At 48.8% G+C, this 21,316-nt stretch overlaps 1 protein-coding gene across 5 annotated transcripts in view; it reads left to right on the forward strand.

Annotated features, from left to right (window-relative positions):
* Positions 1–21,316, forward strand: part of ATXN2L (ataxin 2 like) — a 531,841-nt gene that overhangs the window by 245,198 nt on the left and 265,327 nt on the right. The gene's annotated exons all lie outside the window — the stretch shown is intronic.

A 21,316-nucleotide genomic window follows, 5' to 3' on the forward strand; every position in this document is an offset into this window, starting at 1 on the left:
TCTCAGGGAGAGGTAGCTGTGGGTCAAACGGTTCTCCGGAATCTCTTCAGGCGAAGGTGAGCCATCTCTTCTCCATCCCTCCATCCTAGAACAGGTATGCACATTGTTTATATCCCTTACGTTCGCTTACACAGTGGAAAAAAAAAAAAAGAGTAAAGAACATTGTGACAGACAGATAAGTGGTCATTTTTAATGATAGTATTCATATTATATACGTGTTTTGGGAAACTTTTTGCTCTGTCGTTCTGGATATCTATATATGTATGTATATATAGATGGGTATGTGTGTATATATATATATATATATATCATGTGTATATATATATATATATATATATATATATATCATGTGTATATATATATATATATATATATATATATATCATGTGTATATATATATATATATATGTATATAGGTGTATGCCTTTATAGTTACATAGATTTATATACAGGAATATAATGTTTTATTTATCAAGGTGTTTTCTATCAATTATATTATAGTACAATGTGCGTAGCTACTGCTCTCTACACTGATTCAAGCATGTGAATCTATGAAAGTTCCAATACTGGAGTAAGAAAATAAGTTACTTACCTGTAACTGTAGTTCTCCAGTATTGGAATCTTTCATAGATTCACATGCGACCCACCCACCTCCCCAGAGAAGCTCACTCCACCTCTCTTTTCCTATCTTGTACGCACTTGTGCTTGGAAAATCTGAGGTGCTGGAGCTTCTCTCAGGAGGATTCTAGAGGGTGCTGTCGCCTGATTGGTGGATGCTCAAGTTTGGTCCTTTTCACAAAATGACTCTGATAGACTGTTAAATTGAAGCGGCCTAGGGACTTTTTTTCTTTGTTAATATATCTTGACACTACTTGTGTGAATTATACCGGGGACTCCTATCTCGACGACGGGGAATGATTCAAGCATGTGTATCTATGAAAGATTCCAATACTGGCGAACTACAGTTACAGGTAAGTAACTTATTTTCTTGTTGTACACACAAGCAATAAATGAGGAACACACACTCACTTCAGGGCAGTAGGTTTTTGTATAGAAATATCTTTTCTTAATTTATTTTAGAACCACAAGATTCAAGATTTGAGGTAAGTATATAAAATGCAAGGTACTTCACATAGGTAAGTATCTAACTTTGATTCAAAGCAGTAGTACACACAGTTTGTTAAAATGGCAATGAGCTATTTTAAAAGTGGACACTGCAAAAATCAGCAGTTCTCTGGGGGAGGTAAGTTTGGTTAGGTTTCTCAGGTAAGTAAAGCATTTACAAGTTCAGTCTCCTGGGCATAGGCAGCCCACTGTTGGGTGTTCAAGGCAACCCCCAAACCCACAGCACCAGCAACACAGGTGCAGAGGTCAAAGGAGGGCCAAAACATATAGAGGTAAGATAGTGGCAAAAAGAGATGATACTAATGCTCTATTTTGTGGTAGTGTGGTCGAGCAGTAGGCTTATCAGAGGGTAGTGTTAAGCATTTGTTGTACACACACAGGCAATAAATGAGGAACACACACTCAAAGACAATTCCAGGCCAATAGGTTTTTATTATATAGAAAAATCTTTTCTTAGTTTATTTTAAGAACCACAGGTTTATTTCACTTAGGAACTTTGAATTAGAAAAATAGCATATACAGTTTTCACACAAATGGCAATAAGCTATTTTAAAACTGGACACTTGGTGCAATTTTCAACAGTTCCTGGGGGAGCTAAGTATTAGTTTCACAGGTAAGTAAAGCACTTACAGGGTTCAAAGTTGGGTCCATGGTAACCCACCATTGGGGGTTCAGGGCAACCCCAAAGTTACCACACCAGCAGCTCAGGGCCGGTCAAGGGCAGAGGTCAAAGTGGTGCCCAAAACGCAAAGGCTTCAATGGACAAGGGGTTGCCCCGGTTCCAGTCTGCCAGCAGGTAAGTACCAGCGACTTCGGAGGGCAGACCGGGGGGGATACAAGTCAGCACAAAAAGTACACCCTCAGCGGCACAGGGGCGGCCGGGTGCAGAGTGCAAACAGGCGTCTGGTTTGCAATAGGTTTCAATGGGAGACCCAGGGGTCTCTTCAGCGATGCAGGCAAGGGGGGGGGCTCCTCGGGGTAGCCACCACCTGGGCAAGGGAGAGGGCCACCTGTGGGTCGCTCTGGTACTAGAGGTCGGATCTTTCAGGTCCTGGGGGCTGCAGATGCAGTGTGTTTCCCAGGCGTTGGGTTCTTTGAAGCAGGCAGTCGCGGTCAGGGGAGCCTCTGGATTCCCTCTGCAGGCGTCACTGGGGGGATTGGGGGGGCAGGGGGGTCAACTATGGCTACTCACAAGGTAGCAGTTGCCGGGGAGTCCTCCCTGTAGTGTTGGTTCTCCGCAGGTTGAGCTGGGGACGTCGGGTGCTGAGTGGAAAGTCTCACGCTTCCGGCGGTAAACGTGTGGTCTTTAAAATTTGCTTTTTTTGTTCCACAAAGACTGCAACTTTGCAACAGGGCCGCTGTCCTCGGGAGTTCTTGGTCCTTTTAGATGCAGGGTAGTCCTCTGAGGCTTCAGAGGTCGCTGGACCCTGGGGGACGCGTCGCTGTTGCAGTTTTTCTTGAAGTGGGGAGACAGGCCGGTAGGGCTGGGGCCAAAGCAGTTGGTGTCTGTCTTCTCTGCAGGCTTCAGGTCAGCAGTCCTCCTTCGTCTTCAGGTTGCAGGAATCTATCTTGCTTGGTTCTGGGGGCCCCTGAATACTCAATTTAGGGGTGTGTTTAGGTCTGGAAGGTTAGTGGCCAATGGCTACTAGCCCTGAGGGTGGCTACATCCTCTTTGTGCCTCCTCCCTAAGGGGAGGGGGCACATCCCTAATCCTATTGGGGTGAATCCTCCATCTGCAAGATGTAGGATTTCTAAAAGTCCGAGTCGCCTCAGGGCACCTTAAGGGTTGTCCTGACTGGCCAGTGACTCCTCCTTGTTTTTCTCGTTATCTCCTCTGGCCTTGCCGCCAAAAGTGGGGCCGTGGCTGGAGGGGGCGGGCAACTCCACTAGCTGGAGTGCCCTGGGGTGCTGTAACAAAGGGGGTGAGCATTTGAGGCTCACCGCCAGGTGTTACAGTTCCTGCAGGGGGAGGTGATAAGCATCTCCACCCAGTACAGGCTTTGTTACTAGCCACAGAGTGACAAAGGCACTCTCCCCATGTGGCCAGCAACATGTCTGGTGTGTGGCAGGCTGGCAAAACTAGTCAGCCCACACTGGAAGTCGGGTATGTTTTCAGGGGGCATCTCTAAGATGCCTTCTGGGTGTATGTTACAATAAAATGTACACTGGCATCAGTGTGCATTTATTGTGCTGAGAAGTTTGATACCAAACTTCCCAGTTTTCAGTGTAGCCATTATGGTGCTGTGGAGTTCATACATGACAGACTCCCAGACCATATACTCTTGTGGCTACCCTGCACTTACAATGTCTAAGGTTTTGCTTAGACACTGTAGGGGCATAGTACTCATGCACTGGTGCCCTCACCTGTGGTATAGTGCACCCTGCCTTAGGGCTGTAAGGCCTGTTATAGGGGTGACTTAACTATGCCACAGGCAGTGTGAGGTTGGCATGGCACCCTGAGGGGAGTGCCTTGTCGACTTAGTCGTTTTCTCCCCACCAGCACACACAAGCTGGCAAGCAGTGTGTATGTGCTGAGTGAGGGGTCCCTAGGGTGCATGAGACATGCTGCTGCCCTTAAGGACCTTCCCTGGAATCAGGGCCCTTGGTACCAGGGGTACCAGTTACAAGGGACTTACCTGGATGCCAGGGTGTGCCAATTGTGGAAACAAAAGTACAGGTTAGGGAAAGAACACTGGTGCTGGGGCCTGGTTAGCAGGGTCCCAGCACACTTTCAAATCATAACTTGGCATCAGCAAGGCAAAAAGTCAGGGGGTAACCATGCCAAGGAGGCATTTCCTTACAGCGGTGTAGGAAGTTGGCTCTGTATGTGCTATTTCAAAGTAAGGAATAGCATGCACAGAGTCCAAGGATTCCCCTTAGAGGTAAAATAGTGGTAAAAATAGATAATACTAATGCTCTATTTTGTGGTAGTGTGGTCGAGCAGTAGGCTTATCCAAGGAGTAGTGTTAAGCATTTGTTGTACATACACATAGACAATAAATGAGGTACACACACTCAGAGACAAATCCAGCCAATAGGTTTTTTATATAGAAAAATATCTTTTCTTAGTTTATTTTAAGAACCACAGGTTCAAATTCTACATGTAATATCTCATTCGAAAGGTATTGCAGGTAAGTACTTTAGGAACTTCAAATCATCAAAATTGCATGTATACTTTTCAAGTTATTGACAAATAGCTGTTTTAAAAGTGGACACTTAGTGCAATTTTCACAGTTCCTAGGGGAGGTAAGTTTTGATTAGTTTTACCAGGTAAGTAAGACACTTACAGGGTTCAGTTCTTGGTCCAAGGTAGCCCACCGTTGGGGGTTCAGAGCAACCCCAAAGTCACCACACCAGCAGCTCAGGGCCGGTCAGGTGCAGAGTTCAAAGTGGTGCCCAAAACACATAGGCTAGAATGGAGAGAAGGGGGTGCCCCGGTTCCGGTCTGCTTGCAGGTAAGTACCCGCGTCTTCGGAGGGCAGACCAGGGGGGTTTTGTAGGGCACCGGGGGGGACACAGGTCCACACAGAAATTTCACCCTCAGCGGCGCGGGGGCGGCCGGGTGCAGTGTAGAAACAAGCGTCGGGTTCGCAATGTTAGTCTATGAGAGATCTCGGGATCTCTTCAGCGCTGCAGGCAGGCAAGGGGGGGGTTCCTCGGGGAAACCTCCACTTGGGCAAGGGAGAGGGACTCCTGGGGGTCACTTCTCCAGTGAAAGTCCGGTCCTTCAAGTCCTGGGGGCTGCGGGTGCAGGGTCTCTCCCAGGCGTCGGGACTTTAGGTTCAAAGAGTCGCGGTCAGGGGAAGCCTCGGGATTCCCTCTGCAGGCGGCGCTGTGGGGGCTCAGGGGGGACAGGTTTTGGTACTCACAGTATCAGAGTAGTCTTGGGGTCCCTCCTGAGGTGTCGGGTCTCCACCAGCCGAGTCGGGGTCGCCGGGTGCAGTGTTGCAAGTCTCACGCTTCTTGCGGGGAGCTTGCAGGGTTCTTTAAAGCTGCTGGAAACAAAGTTGCAGCTTTTCTTGGAGCAGGTCCGCTGTCCTCGGGAGTTTCTTGTCTTTTCGAAGCAGGGGCAGTCCTCAGAGGATGTCGAGGTCGCTGGTCCCTTCGGAAGGCGTCGCTGGAGCAGGATCTTTGGAAGGCAGGAGACAGGCCGGTGAGTTTCTGGAGCCAAGGCAGTTGTCGTCTTCTGGTCTTCCGCTGCAGGGGTTTTCAGCTGGGCAGTCCTTCTTCTTGTTGCAGGAATCTCTCTTTCTAGGGTTCAGGGCAGCCCTTAAATACTAAATTTAAGGGCGTGTTTAGGTCTGGGGGGTTAGTAGCCAATGGCTACTAGCCCTGAGGGTGGGTACACCCTCTTTGTGCCTCCTCCCAAGGGGAGGGGGTCACAATCCTAACCCTATTGGGGGAATCCTCCATCTGCAAGATGGAGGATTTCTAAAAGTTAGTCACCTCAGCTCAGGACACCTTAGGGGCTGTCCTGACTGGCCAGTGACTCCTCCTTGTTTTTCTCATTATTTTCTCCGGCCTTGCCGCCAAAAGTGGGGCCTGGCCGGAGGGGGCGGGCAACTCCACTAGCTGGAGTGTCCTGCTGGGTTGGCACAAAGGAGGTGAGCTTTTGAGGCTCACCGCCAGGTGTGACAATTCCTGCCTGGGGGAGGTGTTAGCATCTCCACCCAGTGCAGGCTTTGTTACTGGCCTCAGAGTGACAAAGGCACTCTCCCCATGGGGCCAGCAACATGTCTCGGTTTGTGGCAGGCTGCTAGAACTAGTCAGCCTACACAGACAGTCGGTTAAGTTTCAGGGGGCACCTCTAAGGTGCCCTCTGTGGTGTATTTTACAATAAAATGTACACTGGCATCAGTGTGCATTTATTGTGCTGAGAAGTTTGATACCAAACTTCCCAGTTTTCAGTGTAGCCATTATGGTGCTGTGGAGTTCGTGTAAAACAGACTCCCAGACCATATACTCTTATGGCTACCCTGCACTTACAATGTCTAAGGTTTTGCTTAGACACTGTAGGGGCACAGTGCTCATGCACTGGTACCCTCACCTATGGTATAGTGCACCCTGCCTTAGGGCTGTAAGGCCTGCTAGAGGGGTGTCTTACCTATACTGCATAGGCAGTGAGAGGCTGGCATGGCACCCTGAGGGGAGTGCCATGTCGACTTACTCATTTTGTTCTCACCAGCACACACAGGCTTGTAAGCAGTGTGTCTGTGCTGAGTGAGGGGTCTCTAGGGTGGCATAATACATGCTACAGCTCTTAGAGACCTTCCCTGGCATCAGGGCCCTTGGTACCAGAGGTACCAGTTACAAGGGACTTATCTGGATGCCAGGGTGTGCCAATTGTGGAAACAATGGTACATTTTAGGTGAAAGAACACTGGTGCTGGGGCCTGGTTAGCAGGGTCCCAGCACACTTCTCAGTCAAGTCAGCATCAGTATCAGGCAAAAAGTGGGGGGTAACTGCAACAGGGAGCCATTTCTTTACAAGCGGGCATCTCCACTAGCTGGAGTACCTTGGGGCATTGTAACATGAAGCCTGAGCCTTTGAGGCGCACTGCTAGGTGTTGCAGTTCCTGCAGGGGGGAGGTGTTTAGCACCTCCACCCAGTGCAGGCTCAGTTTCTGGCCTCAGAGCACAAAACCTCTCGCCCAAGGGGGTCATAAACTTGTCTCAGTGGCGGGCTGGCACAGACCAGTCAGTTCTGCACTGAAGGATTGGGTACAATACAGGGGGCCTCTCCTAAGATGCCCTCGGTGTGCATTTTTTAGTAAATCCAGCACTGGCATCAGTGTGGGTTTATTATTCTGAGAAGTTTGGTACCAAACTTTTCAGTGTAGCCAGTGACTGGTGTATCTACAGCTACACATGCCATCGAAAACGGAAAATGTTAATTACTAGTAGACGTGTTGGTGGCATGTAGTGGTGTAGATTTACATGTGCTCTCGTCTCCCTGGGAGCCTGTAGCTGTTGCAGTACTATATATTGTTAATATGTATGTTCGATGGCATGTGTAGCTGCAGATACACATGCTTTGCACATCTCGCCATCTAGTGTTGGGCTCGGAGTGTTACAAGTTGTTTTTCTTCGAAGAAGTCTTTCCGAGTCACGAGAACGAGGGACTCCTCCCATTTCGGCTCCATTGCGCATGGGCGTCAATTCCATCTTAGATTGTTTTTTTTCCGCCATCGGGTTCGGACGTGTTCCTTTACGCTCCGCGTTTCGGTTCGGAAAGATAGTTAGAATCTCGGAAAATCCGACTGTATTGTTTGCGTTCGGTATCTGGTTAGTTACAACAGATCGACACCGAATTTTGAAGAGCTCCGGTGGCCCTTCAGGGTTTTCGATCCCCCGTCGGGGCCTGGTCGGCCCGACCACGTGTCTCTTAAAGGCTAATGGAACAGACCCCATTCCGCTTCTGCCCCAAATGTCACAACAAGTATCCTTATACAGATCAGCATCTGGTCTGTAACTTGTGTTTGTCTCCAGAACACAAAGAAGATACTTGTGAAGCCTGTCAAGCGTTTCGGTCAAAGAAGACACTAAGAGACCGAAGAGCGAGAAGACTACAGATGGCGTCGGTGCCGACAGGACAAAAACACTTGGAGGACGAAGAAGAAACCTTCTCCATCGAGGATTCGGACTCTGACGAGGTCGATCCCGAACAGACGCCGAAAACTGTGAGTAAGACGTCGAGACATAACTCACGGAAAGACCACTAAAGCCCAGGGGATGCCACCGCCAGCAGGCCATGGCTTAACCCGGAAAATAGGTGACCGAACATTGGCACCGAAAAAGGGCACGCATGTGTCGAAGGCATCCAACTCCGGTCGAGATACCGGCACAGAGCAGACTCGACCCGAGACAGCGGGTCAGAGCAAGTTCGGCACCGAGAGGACGGCACCGAAACGAGTCGGCACCGAGAGACGAACGCCAAAAATTAAAGTTTCATCGGAGCCGAAAAAGACTGCCAAAAAAGTTTCCATACTGAAACATCCGGCCTCGGAACCGAAAACCAGTTCCTATACAGAGGAACAGGGACTGTCCTCACAAATGCAAGGACATAGGTTCGGACAAGAACTAGAGTCAATGGAGCCAGATTACACTCCGAGAAGGCTCTACATCCAAACAGACACAGGGGAAGATAAGTACTCTTCCCCCAATTCGGATGAAAAGAAGACTTGCCTTCCAAGAAAAAGACAAGCAGCCACAGGCAAAGGTGGCAAGACAAGTAACCCTGCCACCATCTCCACCATGTTCAACACAGACCTCACCGGTAGCCACTTCACCACTGAAGCAGTCCCCAACTCATACTGGAATGAGTCAGGATAATCCCGACGCATGGGATCTTTATGATGCGCCAGTGTAGGAAGTTGGCTCTGTATGTGCTACTTCAAAGTAAGGAATAGCATGCACAGAGTCCAAGGGTTCCCCTTAGAGGTAAAATAGTGGTAAAAATAGATAATACTAATGCTCTATTTTGTGGTAGTGTGGTCGAGCAGTAGGCTTATCCAAGGAGTAGTGTTAAGCATTTGTTGTACATACACATAGACAATAAATGAGGTACACACACTCAGAGACAAATCCGGCCAATAGGTTTTTGTATAGAAAAATATCTTTTCTTAGTTTATTTTAAGAACCACAGGTTCAAATTCTACATGTAATATCTCATTCGAAAGGTATTGCAGGTAAGTACTTTAGGAACTTTAAATCATAAAAATTGCATGTATACTTTTCAAGTTATTGACAAATAGCTGTTTTGAAAGTGGACACTTAGTGCAATTTTCACAGTTCCTAGGGGAGGTAAGTTTTTGTTAGGTTTACCAGGTAAGTAAGACACTTACAGGGTTCAGTTCTTGGTCCAAGGTAGCCCACCGTTGGGGGTTCAGAGCAACCCCAAAGTCACCACACCAGCAGCTCAGGGCCGGTCAGGTGCAGAGTTCAAAGTGGTGCCCAAAACACATAGGCTAGAATGGAGAGAAGGGGGTGCCCCGGTTCCGGTCTGCTTGCAGGTAAGTACCTGCGTCTTCGGAGGGCAGACCAGGGGGGTTTTGTAGGGCACCGGGGGGGACACAAGCCCACACAGAAATTTCACCCTCAGCAGCACGGGGGCGGCCGGGTGCAGTGTAGAAACAAGCGTCGGGTTCGCAGTGTTAGTCTATGGGAGATCTCGGGGTCTCTCCAGCGCTGCAGGCAGGCAAGGGGGGGGTTCCTCGGGGAAACCTCCACTTGGGCAAGGGAGAGGGACTCCTGGGGGTCACTTCTCCAGTGAAAGTCCGGTCCTGGGGGCTGCGGGTGCAGGGTCTCTCCCAGGCGTCGGGACTTTGGATTCAAAGAGTCGCGGTCAGGGGAAGCCTCGGGATTCCCTCTGCAGGCGGCGCTGTGGGGGCTCAGGGGGGACAGGTTTTGGTACTCACAGTATCAGAGTAGTCCTGGGGTCCCTCCTGAGGTGTCTGATCTCCACCAGCCGAGTCGGGGTCGCCGGGTGCAGTGTTGCAAGTCTCGCGCTTCTTGCGGGGAGCTTGCAGGGTTCTTTCAAGGCTGCTGGAAACAAAGTTGCAGCCTTTCTTGGAGCAGGTCCGCTGTCCTCGGGAGTTTCTTGTCTTTTCGAAGCAGGGGCAGTCCTCCGAGGATGTCGAGGTCGCTGGTCCCTTTGGAAGGCGTTGCTGGAGCAGGATCTTTGGAAGGCATGAGACAGGCCGGTGAGTTTCTGGAGCCAAGGCAGTTGTCGTCTTCTGGTCTTCCTCTGCAGGGGTTTTCAGCTAGGCAGTCCTTCTTCTTGTAGTTGCAGGAATCTAATTTTCTAGGGTTCAGGGTAGCCCTTAAATACTAAATTTAAGGGCGTGTTTAGGTCTGGGGGGTTAGTAGCCAATGGCTACTAGCCCTGAGGGTGGGTACACCCTCTTTGTGCCTCCTCCCAAGGGGAGGGGGTCACAATCCTAACCCTATTGGGGGAATCCTCCATCTGCAAGATGGAGGATTTCTAAAAGTCAGTCACCTCAGCTCAGGACACCTTAGGGGCTGTCCTGACTGGCCAGTGACTCCTCCTTGTTGCTTTCTTTGTTCCCTCCAGCCTTGCCGCCAAAAGTGGGGGCCGTGGCCGGAGGGGGCGGGCAACTCCACTAAGCTGGAGTGCCCTGCTGGGCTGTGATAAAGGGGTGAGCCTTTGAGGCTCACCGCCAGGTGTTACAGCTCCTGCCGGGGGGAGGTGTTAGCATCTCCACCCAGTGCAGGCTTTGTTACTGGCCTCAGAGTGACAAAGGCACTCTCCCCATGGGGCCAGCAACATGTCTCTGGTGTGGCAGGCTGCTGGAACTAGTCAGCCTACACAGACAGTCGGTTAAGTTTCAGGGGGCACCTCTAAGGTGCCCTCTGTGGTGTATTTTACAATAAAATGTACACTGGCATCAGTGTGCATTTATTGTGCTGAGAAGTTTGATACCAAACTTCCCAGATTTCAGTGTAGCCATTATGGTGCTGTGGAGTTCGTGTTTGACAGGCTCCCAGACCATATACTCTTATGGCTACCCTGTACTTACAATGTCTAAGGTTTTGTTTAGACACTGTAGGGGTACCATGCTCATGCACTGGTACCCTCACCTATGGTATAGTGCACCCTGCCTTAGGGCTGTAAGGCCTGCTAGAGGGGTGTCTTACCTATACTGCATAGGCAGTGAGAGGCTGGCATGGCACCCTGAGGGGAGTGCCATGTCGACTTACTCGTTTTGTCCTCACTAGCACACACAAGCTGGCAAGCAGTGGGTCTGTGCTGAGTGAGAGGTCTCCAGGGTGGCATAAGACATGCTGCAGCCCTTAGAGACCTTCCTTGGTATCAGGGCCCTTGGTACTAGAAGTACCAGTTACAAGGGACTTATCTGGATGCCAGGGTCTGCCAATTGTGGATACAAAAGTACAGGTTAGGGAAAGAACACTGGTGCTGGGGCCTGGTTAGCAGTCCTCAGCACACTTTCAATTGTAAACATAGCATCAGTGTAAGGAAATGCCTCCTTGGCATGGTTGCCCCCTGACTTTTTGCCTTTGCTGATGCTATGTTTACAATTGAAAGTGTGCTGAGGCCTGCTAACCAGGCCCCAGCACCAGTGTTCTTTCCCTAACCTGTACTTTTGTATCCACAATTGGCAGACCCTGGCATCCAGATAAGTCCCTTGTAACTGGTACTTCTAGTACCAAGGGCCCTGATGCCAAGGAAGGTCTCTAAGGGCTGCAGCATGTCTTATGCCACCCTAGAGACCCCTCACTCAGCACAGACACACTGCTTACAAGCCTGTGTGTGCTAGTGAGGACAAAACGAGTAAGTCGACATGGCACTCCCCTCAGGGTGCCATGCCAGCCTCTCGCTGCCTATGCAGTATAGGTAAGACACCCCTCTAGCAGGCCTTACAGCCCTAAGGCAGGGTGCACTATACCATAGGTGAGGGTACCAGTGCATGAGCATGGTACCCCTACAGTGTCTAAACAAAACCTTAGACATTGTAAGTGCAGGGTAGCCATAAGAGTATATGGTCTGGGAGTTTGTCAAACACGAACTCCACAGCACCATAATGGCTACACTGAAAACTGGGAAGTTTGGTATCAAACTTCTCAGCACAATAAATGCACACTGATGCCAGTGTACATTTTATTGTAAAATACACCACAGAGGGCACCTTAGAGGTGCCCCCTGAAACTTAACCGACTATCTGTGTAGGCTGACTAGTTTTAGCAGCCTGCCACAAACCGAGACATGTTGCTGGCCCCATGGGGAGTGCCTTTGTCACTCTGAGGCCAGTAACAAAGCCTGCACTGGGTGGAGATGCTAACACCTCCCCCAGGCAGGAATTGTCACACCTGGCGGTGAGCCTCAAAGGCTCACCTCCTTTGTGCCAACCCAGCAGGACACTCCAGCTAGTGGAGTTGCCCGCCCCCTCCGGCCAGGCCCCACTTTTGGCGGCAAGGCCGGAGAAGATAATGAGAAAAACAAGGAGGAGTCACTGACCAGTCAGGACAGCCCCTAAGGTGTCCTGAGCTGAGGTGACTCTGACTTTTAGAAATCCTCCATCTTGCAGATGGAGGATTCCCCCAATAGGGTTAGGATTGTGACCCCCTCCCCTTGGGAGGAGGCACAAAGAGGGTGTACCCACCCTCAGGGCTAGTAGCCATTGGCTACTAACCCCCCAGACCTAAACACGCCCTTAAATTTAGTATTTAAGGGCTACCCTGAACCCTAGAAAATCAGATTCCTGCAACTACAAGAAGGACTGCCCAGCTGAAAACCCCTGCAGCGGAAGACCAGAAGACGACAACTGCCTTGGCTCCAGAAACTCACCGGCCTGTCTCCTGCCTTCCAAAGATCCTGCTCCAGCGACGCCTTCCAAAGGGACCAGCGACCTCGACATCCTCTGAGGACTGCCCCTACTTCGAAAAGACAAGAAACTCCCGAGGACAGCGGACCTGCTCCAAGAAAGGCTGCGACTCTGTTTCCAGCAGCTTTAAAGAACCCTGCAAGCTCCCCGCAAGAAGCGTGAGACTTGCAACACTGCACCCGGCGACCCCGACTCGGCTGGTGGAGATCCGACACCTCAGGCGGGACCCCAGGACTACTCTGATACTGTGAGTACCAAAACCTGTCCCCCCTGAGCCCCCACAGCGCCGCCTGCAGAGGGAATCCCGAGGCTTCCCCTGACCGCGACTCTTTGAACCTAAAGTCCCGACGCCTGGGAGAGACCCTGCACCCGCAGCCCCCAGGACCTGAAGGACCGGACTTTCACTGGAGAAGTGACCCCCAGGAGTCCCTCTCCCTTGCCCAAGTGGAGGTTTCCCCGAGGAATCCCCCCCCTTGCCTGCCTGCAGCGCTGAAGAGATCCCGAGATCTCTCATAGACTAACATTGCGACCCCGACGCTTGTTTCTACACTGCACCCGGCCGCCCCCGCGCCGCTGAGGGTGAAATTTCTGCGTGGACTTGTGTCCCCCCCGGTGCCCTACAAAACCCCCCTGGTCTGCCCTCCGAAGACGCGGGTACTTACCTGCAAGCAGACCGGAACCGGGGCACCCCCTTCTCTCCATTCTAGCCTATGCGTTTTGGGGCACCACTTTGAACTCTGCACCTGACCGGCCCTGAGCTGCTGGTGTGGTGACTTTGGGGTTGCTCTGAACCCCCAACGGTGGGCTACCTTGGACCAAGAACTGAGCCCTGTAAGTGTCTTACTTACCTGGTTAACCTAACAAATACTTACCTCCCCTAGGAACTGTGAAAATTGCACTAAGTGTCCACTTTTAAAACAGCTATTTGTGAATAACTTGAAAAGTATACATGCAATTTTGATGATTTGAAGTTCCTAAAGTACTTACCTGCAATACCTTTCGAATGAGATATTACATGTAGAATTTGAACCTGTGGTTCTTAAAATAAACTAAGAAAATATATTTTTCTATAACAAAACCTATTGGCTGGATTTGTCTCTGAGTGTGTGTACCTCATTTATTGTCTATGTGTATGTACAACAAATGCTTAACACTACTCCTTGGATAAGCCTACTGCTCGACCACACTACCACAAAATAGAGCATTAGTATTATCTCTTTTTGCCACTATCTTACCTCTAAGGGGAACCCTTGGACTCTGTGCATGCTATTCCTTACTTTGAAATAGCACATACAGAGCCAACTTCCTACAATCAGCAAAGGCAAAAAGTCAGGGGGCAACCATGCCAAGGAGGCATTTCCTTACAGCCAGTATCAGATAACAGCCCAGACTGTTATCAAGCGAGACTGTCACCACCTGAGGACAGTACAGCCTACACACAGGTGGTGTCAAGAGCAGCGGCGTTTCATAATGTCACCCTGCATGCAGAGCCTATTGAGGATGACTTTTAATTTAACACACTATCCTCCACACATAGCCAATACCAAAGTCTCCCTATGCTACCTGGAATGCTAAAACACTCCAAACAGGTGTTTCAGGAGCCTGTGAAGGGCAGGGCCATAATGCCAAGAGTGGAGAAGAATTACAAGCCGCCACCAACAGACCCTGTATACATAACGCAGCAATTATCACCAGACTCTGTGGTAGTAGGGGCAGCTCGCAAGAGAGCGCACTCACACACCTCAGGAGACGCACCACCTCCAGACAAGGAGAGTCGCAAGTTCGCTGCGGGGAAAAGGGTTGCAGCACAAGCGGCCAACCAATGGCGCATTGCCAACTCACAGGCATTGCTGGCGAGATATGATAGGGCTCATTGGGACAAAATGCAACATTTCATTGAACACTTGCCCAAAGAGTTCCAAAAAAGGGCACAACAAGTGGTGGAGGAAGGACAAAGTATCTCGAACAAACAGATACGCTCGGCAATGGATGCAGCAGATACAGCTGCTAGGACAGTAAATACAGCAGTGACCATAAGGAGACACGCATGGCTGCGTACGTCAGGATTCAAGCCGGAAATACAACAAGCCGTGCTGAATATGCCTTTTAACGGACAGCAGTTGTTTGGGCCGGAGGTGGACACTGCTATCAAAACTTAAAAAGGACACTGATACTGCCAAAGCCATGGGCGCACCATACTCCCCACAGAGCAGAGGCACATTTAGTAAAACAGTTTCGAGGGGGGTTTCGGGGACAAAGCACGGAACCCACAACCTCACAAACAAGGCCCACTTATCAGAGCCAATATCAGTGGGGACATTTTCGGGGACAATATAGAGGGGGCCAATTCCAAAAAAGTAGAAGAGTTCCAAAGTCCCAAAACTCCACAAAACAAGCAGTGACTTACACGTCACAAATCCCCAACACAACACCTGTGGGGGGGGAGACTAACCAAGTTCTACAAACAATGGGAGGAAATAACAGACACTGGGGTCCTAGCAATTATCCAGCATGGTTATTGCATAGAGTTTCTCAAATTCCCTCCAAATGTCCCACCGAAAACACACTATGTCAAAAGAACACATGGATCTTCTACAACTAGAGGTCCAAACGTTGTTACAAAAAGATGCAATAGAACTGGTACCAATTCATCAGAGAGGAACAGGAGTTTACTCGCTGTACTTTCTCATACCCAAAAAAGACAAAACTCTAAGACCTGTATTAGATCTCAGAACATTAAATATCTACATTCACATGGTGACATTACAGGACGTAATCCCATTGCTCAAACAACAAGACTACATGACAACACTAGACCTAAAGGATGCATACTTCCATATACCGATACATCCTTCACACAGAGTACTTAAGGTTTGTATTCCAAGGGGTACATTACCAATTCGAAGTGTTGCCATTCGGGATAACAACTGCGCCAAGAGGTTTTACAAAATGCCTGGCAGTAGTAGCTGCTCATATCAGAAGGCATCAAATACATGTGTTCCCGTACCTAGACGATTGGTTAATCAAAACCAACACGCAAGAACGGTGCTCACAAAGTATGTCATAGGAACCTTCCACAAACTAGGTTTCTCACTCAACTACACAGTCACACCTTCCGCCGTGTCAAATACAGCAGTACTTGGGGGCGACAATCAACACAACAAAAGGGATTGCCACTCCAAGTCCACAAAGGGTACAGGCATTTCACAATGTAATACACGCCATGTATCCAAAACAAAAGATACAAGTCAAGATGGTGATGAAACTACTAGGCATGATGATGTCCTCATGCATAGCCATTGTCCCAAACGCCAGATTACACATGCGGCCCTTACAGCAGTGCCTAGCATCACAATGGTCACAGGCACAGGATCAACTCCTAGATCTAGTGTTGATAGACCGCCAAACATACACCTCGCTTCAGTGGTGGAACAATATAAATTTAAATCAAGGGCGGCCTTTCCAAGACCCAGTGCCTCAATACGTAATAATGACAGATGCTTCCATGATAGGTTGGGGAGCACACCTCAATCAACACAGCATCCAAGGACAATGGGACACTCAGCAGAGACAGTTTCACATAAATCACTTAGAACTACTGGCAGTATTTCTAGCGTTGAAAGCATTTCAACCCATAATAAGCCACAAACATATTCTTGTCAAAACAGACAACATGACAACGATGTATTATCTGAGCAAACAGGGAGGAACACACTCGACACAGTTGTGTCTCCTGACACAGAAAATATGGTATTGGGCGATTCACAATCACATTCGCCTAATAGCACAGTTTATTCCAGGGATTCAGAATCAATTAGCAGACAATCTCTCTCGGGATCACCAACAGATCCACGAATGGGAAATTAACCCCCAAATACTAAACACTTACTTCCAAAGATGGGGAACACCACAAATAGATCTATTTGCAACAAAAGAAAACGCAAAATGCCTAAACTTCGCATCCAGGTACCCACAAGATCAGTCTCAGGGCAATGCGCTCTGGATGAGTTGGTCAGGGATATTTGCATACGCTTTTCCCCCTCTCCCACTCCTTCCGTATCTAGTAAACAAATTGAGTCAAAACAAACTCAGACTCATACTAATAGCACCAACCTGGGCAAGACAACCTTGGTACACAACACTAGACCTCTCAGTAGTGCCTCACGTCAAGCTACCAAACCGACCAGATGTGTTAACTCAACACAAACAACAGATCAGACATCCAAATCCAGCATCACTGAATCTAGCAATTTGGTTCCTGAAGTCTTAGAATTCGGACATCTAGACCTTACACAGGAATGCATGGAAGTCATAAAGCAAGCAAGGAAACCAACCACACGACATTGCTATGCAAATAAGTGGAAAAGATGTGTTTATTATTGCCATAATAATCAAATTCAGCCATTAGACGCGTCTGCTAAAGACATCGTAAGCTACTTACTACATTTGCAAAAGTCAAAGCTAGATTTTTCATCCATTAAAATACATCTTACCGCAATTTCAGCTTATCTGCAAATTACGCACTCAACTTCATTATTTAGGATCCCATTCATAAAAGCATTTATGGAGGGCCTAAAGAGTTATTCCACCAAGAACACCACCAGTTCCTTCGTGGAACCTCAACATTGTCTTAACACGACTCATGGGTCCACCTTTTGTACCCATGCACTCATGTGAGATGCAATACTTAACATGGAAAGTAGCATTTCTAATTGCCATCACATCTCTAAGAAGAGTAAGTGAGATACAAACATTTAACATACAAGAACCCTTTATTCAGATACACAAGCATAAAGTAGTTTTATGAACAAATCCTAAATTCTTACCAAAAGTCATATCACCGTTCCACTTGAATCAAACAGTAGAACTACCAGTGTTCTTCGCAGAGCCAGATTCTGTAGCTAAAAGAGCACTACATACATTAGACATCAAAAGAGCGTTAATGTACTACATTGACAGAACAAAACAAATTCGGAAACCAAAACAATTGTTCGTTGCTTTCCAAAAACCTCATACAGGAAACCCAATATCCAAACAAGGCATTGCTGATGGATAATTAAATGCATTCAAACCTGTTATCTCAAAGCAAAAAGAGAACTGCCTATAACACCAAGGGCACACTCAACTAGAAAGAAAGGTGCTACCATGGCCTTTCTAGGAAACATTCCAATGACTGAAATATGTAAGGCAGCCACATGGTCTACGCCTCATACATTTACCAAGCACTACTGCGTGGATGTGTTAACAACACAAGCCACAGTAGGACAAGCAGTACTACGAACTTTGTTTCAAAGAACTTCAACTCCTACAGGCTGAACCACCGCTTCTGGGGAGATAACTGCTTACTAGTCTATGCAAAGCATGTGTATCTGCAGCTACACATGCCATCGAACGGAAAATGTCACTTACCCAGTGTACATCTGTTCGTGGCATGAGACGCTGCAGATTCACATGCGCCCGCCCGCCTCCCCGGGAGCCTGTAGCCGTTTGAAGTTGATCTTGAACATTTGTAAATATATTGCTTTAAACCACATTATGTACATACATATTTACTCCATTGCATGGGCACTATTAATATAATACACAACTCCTACCTCACCCTCTGCGGGGAAAACAATCTAAGATGGAGTCGACGCCTGTAGGAAGTTGCCTCTGTATGCACTATTTCAAAGTAAGGAATAGTATGCACAGAGTCCAAGGGTTCCCCTTAGAGGTAAGATAGTGGCAAAAAGAGATAATACTAATGCTCTATTTTGTGGTAGTGTGGTCGAGCAGTAGGCTTATCAAAGGAGTAGTGTTAAGCATTTGTTCTACATACACATAGCCAATAAATGAGAAACACACACTCAGAGACAAATCCAGGCCAATAGGTTTTGTTATAGAAAAATATATTTGTTTAGTTTATTTTAAGAACCACAGGTTCAAATTCTACATGTAATATCTCATTTGAAAGGTATTGCAGGTAAGTACTTTAGGAACTTTGAATAATCACAATAGCATATATACTTTTTGCATAAAACACAATAAGCTGTTTTAAAAGTGGACACTTAGTGCAATTTTCATAGTTCCTGGGGGAGGTAAAGTATTGTTAGTTCTTGCAGGTAAGTAAACCACCTACGGGGTTCAAATTGGGGGTCCAAGGTAGCCCACCGTTGGGGGTTCAGAGCAACCCCAAAGTCACCACACCAGCAGCTCAGTGCCGGTCAGGTGCAGAGTTCAAAGTGGTGCCCAAAACGCATAGGCTTCAATGGAGAGAAGGGGGTGCCCCGGTTCCAGTCTGCCAGCAGGTAAGTACCCGCGTCTTCGGGGGGCAGACCAGGGGGGTTTTGTAGGGCACCGGGGGGGGGGGGGGTGGGGGGGGGGGGACACAAGTCCACACAAAAAGTACACCCTCAGCAGCGCGGGGGCAGCCGGGTGCAGTGTGCAAACAAGCGTCGGGTTCGCAATGTAAATCAATGGGAGACCAAGGGGTCTCTTCAGCGGTGCAGGCAAGTGGGGGGGGGGGCTCCTCTGGGTAGCCACCACCTGGGCAAGGGAGAGGGCCTCCTGGGGGTCACTCCTGCACTGAAGTTCCGATCCTTGAGGTGCTGGGGGCTGCGGGTGCAGGGTCTTTTCCAGCCGTTGGGTTTTTAGAGTCAGGCAGTCGCGGTCAGGGGGAGCCTCGGGATTCCCTCTGCAGACGTCGCTGTGGGGGCTCAGGGGGGACAACTTTGGTTACTCACAGTCTCGGAGTCGCCGGAGGGTCCTCCCTGAGGTGTTGGTTCTCCACCAGTCGAGTCAGGGTCGCCGGGTGCAGTGTTGCAAGTCTCACGCTTCTTGCGGGGATTGCAGGGGTCTTTAAATCTGCTCCTCTGGATACAAAGTTGCAGTCTTTGTTGAACAGGGCCGCTGTTCTCGGGAGTTTCTTGTTCTCTTGGAAGCAGGGCAGTCCTCTGAGGATTCAGAGGTCGCTGGTCCTGGAGAAAGCGTCGCTGGAGCAGGTTTCTTTAGAAGGCAGGAGACAGGCCGGTAGGACTGGGGCCAAAGCAGTTGGTGTCTTCTTTCTTCTTCTGCAGGGGTTTTCAGCTCAGCAGTCTTCTTCTTCTGTAAGTTGCAGGAATCTAAATTCTTAGGTTCAGGGAAGCCCTTAAATACTAAATTTAAGGGCGTGTTTAGGTCTGGCGGGTTAGTAGCCAATGGCTACTAGCCCTGAGGGTGGGTACACCCTCTTTGCCCCTCCTCCCAAGGGGAGGGGGTCACATTCTTATCCGTATTGGGGGAATCCTCCATCTGCAAGATGGAGGATTTCTAAAAGTTAGTCTCTTCAGCTCAGGACACCTTAGGGGCTGTCCTGACTGGCCAGTGACTCCTCCTTGTTTTTCTCATTATCTCCTCCGGCCTTGCCGCCAAAAGTGGGGCCGTGACCGGAGGGGGCGGGCAACTCCACTAGCCTTTGAGGCTCACCGCCAGGTGTTACAGCTCCTGCCTGGGGGAGGTGTTAGCATCTCCACCCAGTGCAGGCTTTGTTACTGGCCTCAGAGTGACAAAGGCACTCTCCCCATGGGGCCAGCAACATGTCTCTGGTGTGGCAGGCTGCTGGAACTAGTCAGCCTACACAGACAGTCGGTTAAGTTTCAGGGGGCACCTCTAAGGTGCCCTCTGTGGTGTATTTTACAATAAAATGTACACTGGCATCAGTGTGCATTTATTGTGCTGAGAAGTTTGATACCAAACTTCCCAGTTTTCAGTGTAGCCATTATGGTGCTGTGGAGTCCGTGCTTGACAGACTCCCAGACCATATACTCTTATGGCTACCCTGCACTTACAATGTCTAAGGTTTGGCTTAGACACTGTAGGGGCACAGTGCTCATGCACTGGTGCCCTCACCTATGGTATAGTGCACCCTGCCTTAGGGCTGTAAGGCCTACTAGAGGGGTGACTTATCTATACTGCATAGGCAGTGTGAGGTTGGCATGGCACCCTGAGGGGAGTGCCATGTCGACTTACTCGTTTTGTTCTCACCAGCACACACAAGCTGGTAAGCAGTGTGTCTGTGCTGAGTGAGGGGTCCCCAGGGTGGCATAAGATATGCTGCAGCCCTTAGAGACCTTCCCTGGCATCAGGGCTCTTGGTACCAGGGGTACCAGTTACAAGGGACTTACCTGGATGCCAGGGTGTGCCAATTGTGGAATCAAAAGTACAGGTTAGGGAAAGAACACTGGTGCTGGGGCCTGGTTAGCAGGCCTCAGCACACTTTCAATTCAAAACGTAGCATCAGCAAAGGCAAAAAGTCACGGGGTAACCATGCCAAGGAGGCATTTCCTTACGACGCCCATGCGCAATGGAGCCGAAATGGGAGGAGTCCCTTGGTCTCGTGACTCGAAAAGACTTCTTCAAAGAAAAACAACTTGTAACACTCCGAGCCCAACACTAGATAGCGGGATGTGCAAAGCATATGAATCTGCAGCGTCTCATGCCACAAACAGATGTACACTGGGTAAGTGACATTTTCCATACATTGCATGGATATCTAATTTCTTATATATGTACACATGAACACACTCTTTACTTCACAAGCCTACGGGAAAACAATCTAACAAAGGACTTAATGCCCATGCGTAGTATCGCAGAGGAATCAGTCTCGTGACTCAAACCTTCGAAGAAGAACAAGTTATAACACTCATAGTCCAACACTAGATGACGTTTTTATACAAAGAATGTGATTCTACAGCACTACCTGCCACAACCAGATGTCTGTTGGGCAAGTAACACTTTCCTTAAGCACTTTGACAATAGGCTTTGTGTTTTTGCAATATTTACAAAAGGTACTATTTTATGAGTGTTTCAAAA

This window comes from Pleurodeles waltl, chromosome 7 (assembly GCF_031143425.1).
Source record: "Pleurodeles waltl isolate 20211129_DDA chromosome 7, aPleWal1.hap1.20221129, whole genome shotgun sequence".
NCBI lineage: Eukaryota > Metazoa > Chordata > Amphibia > Caudata > Salamandridae > Pleurodeles > Pleurodeles waltl.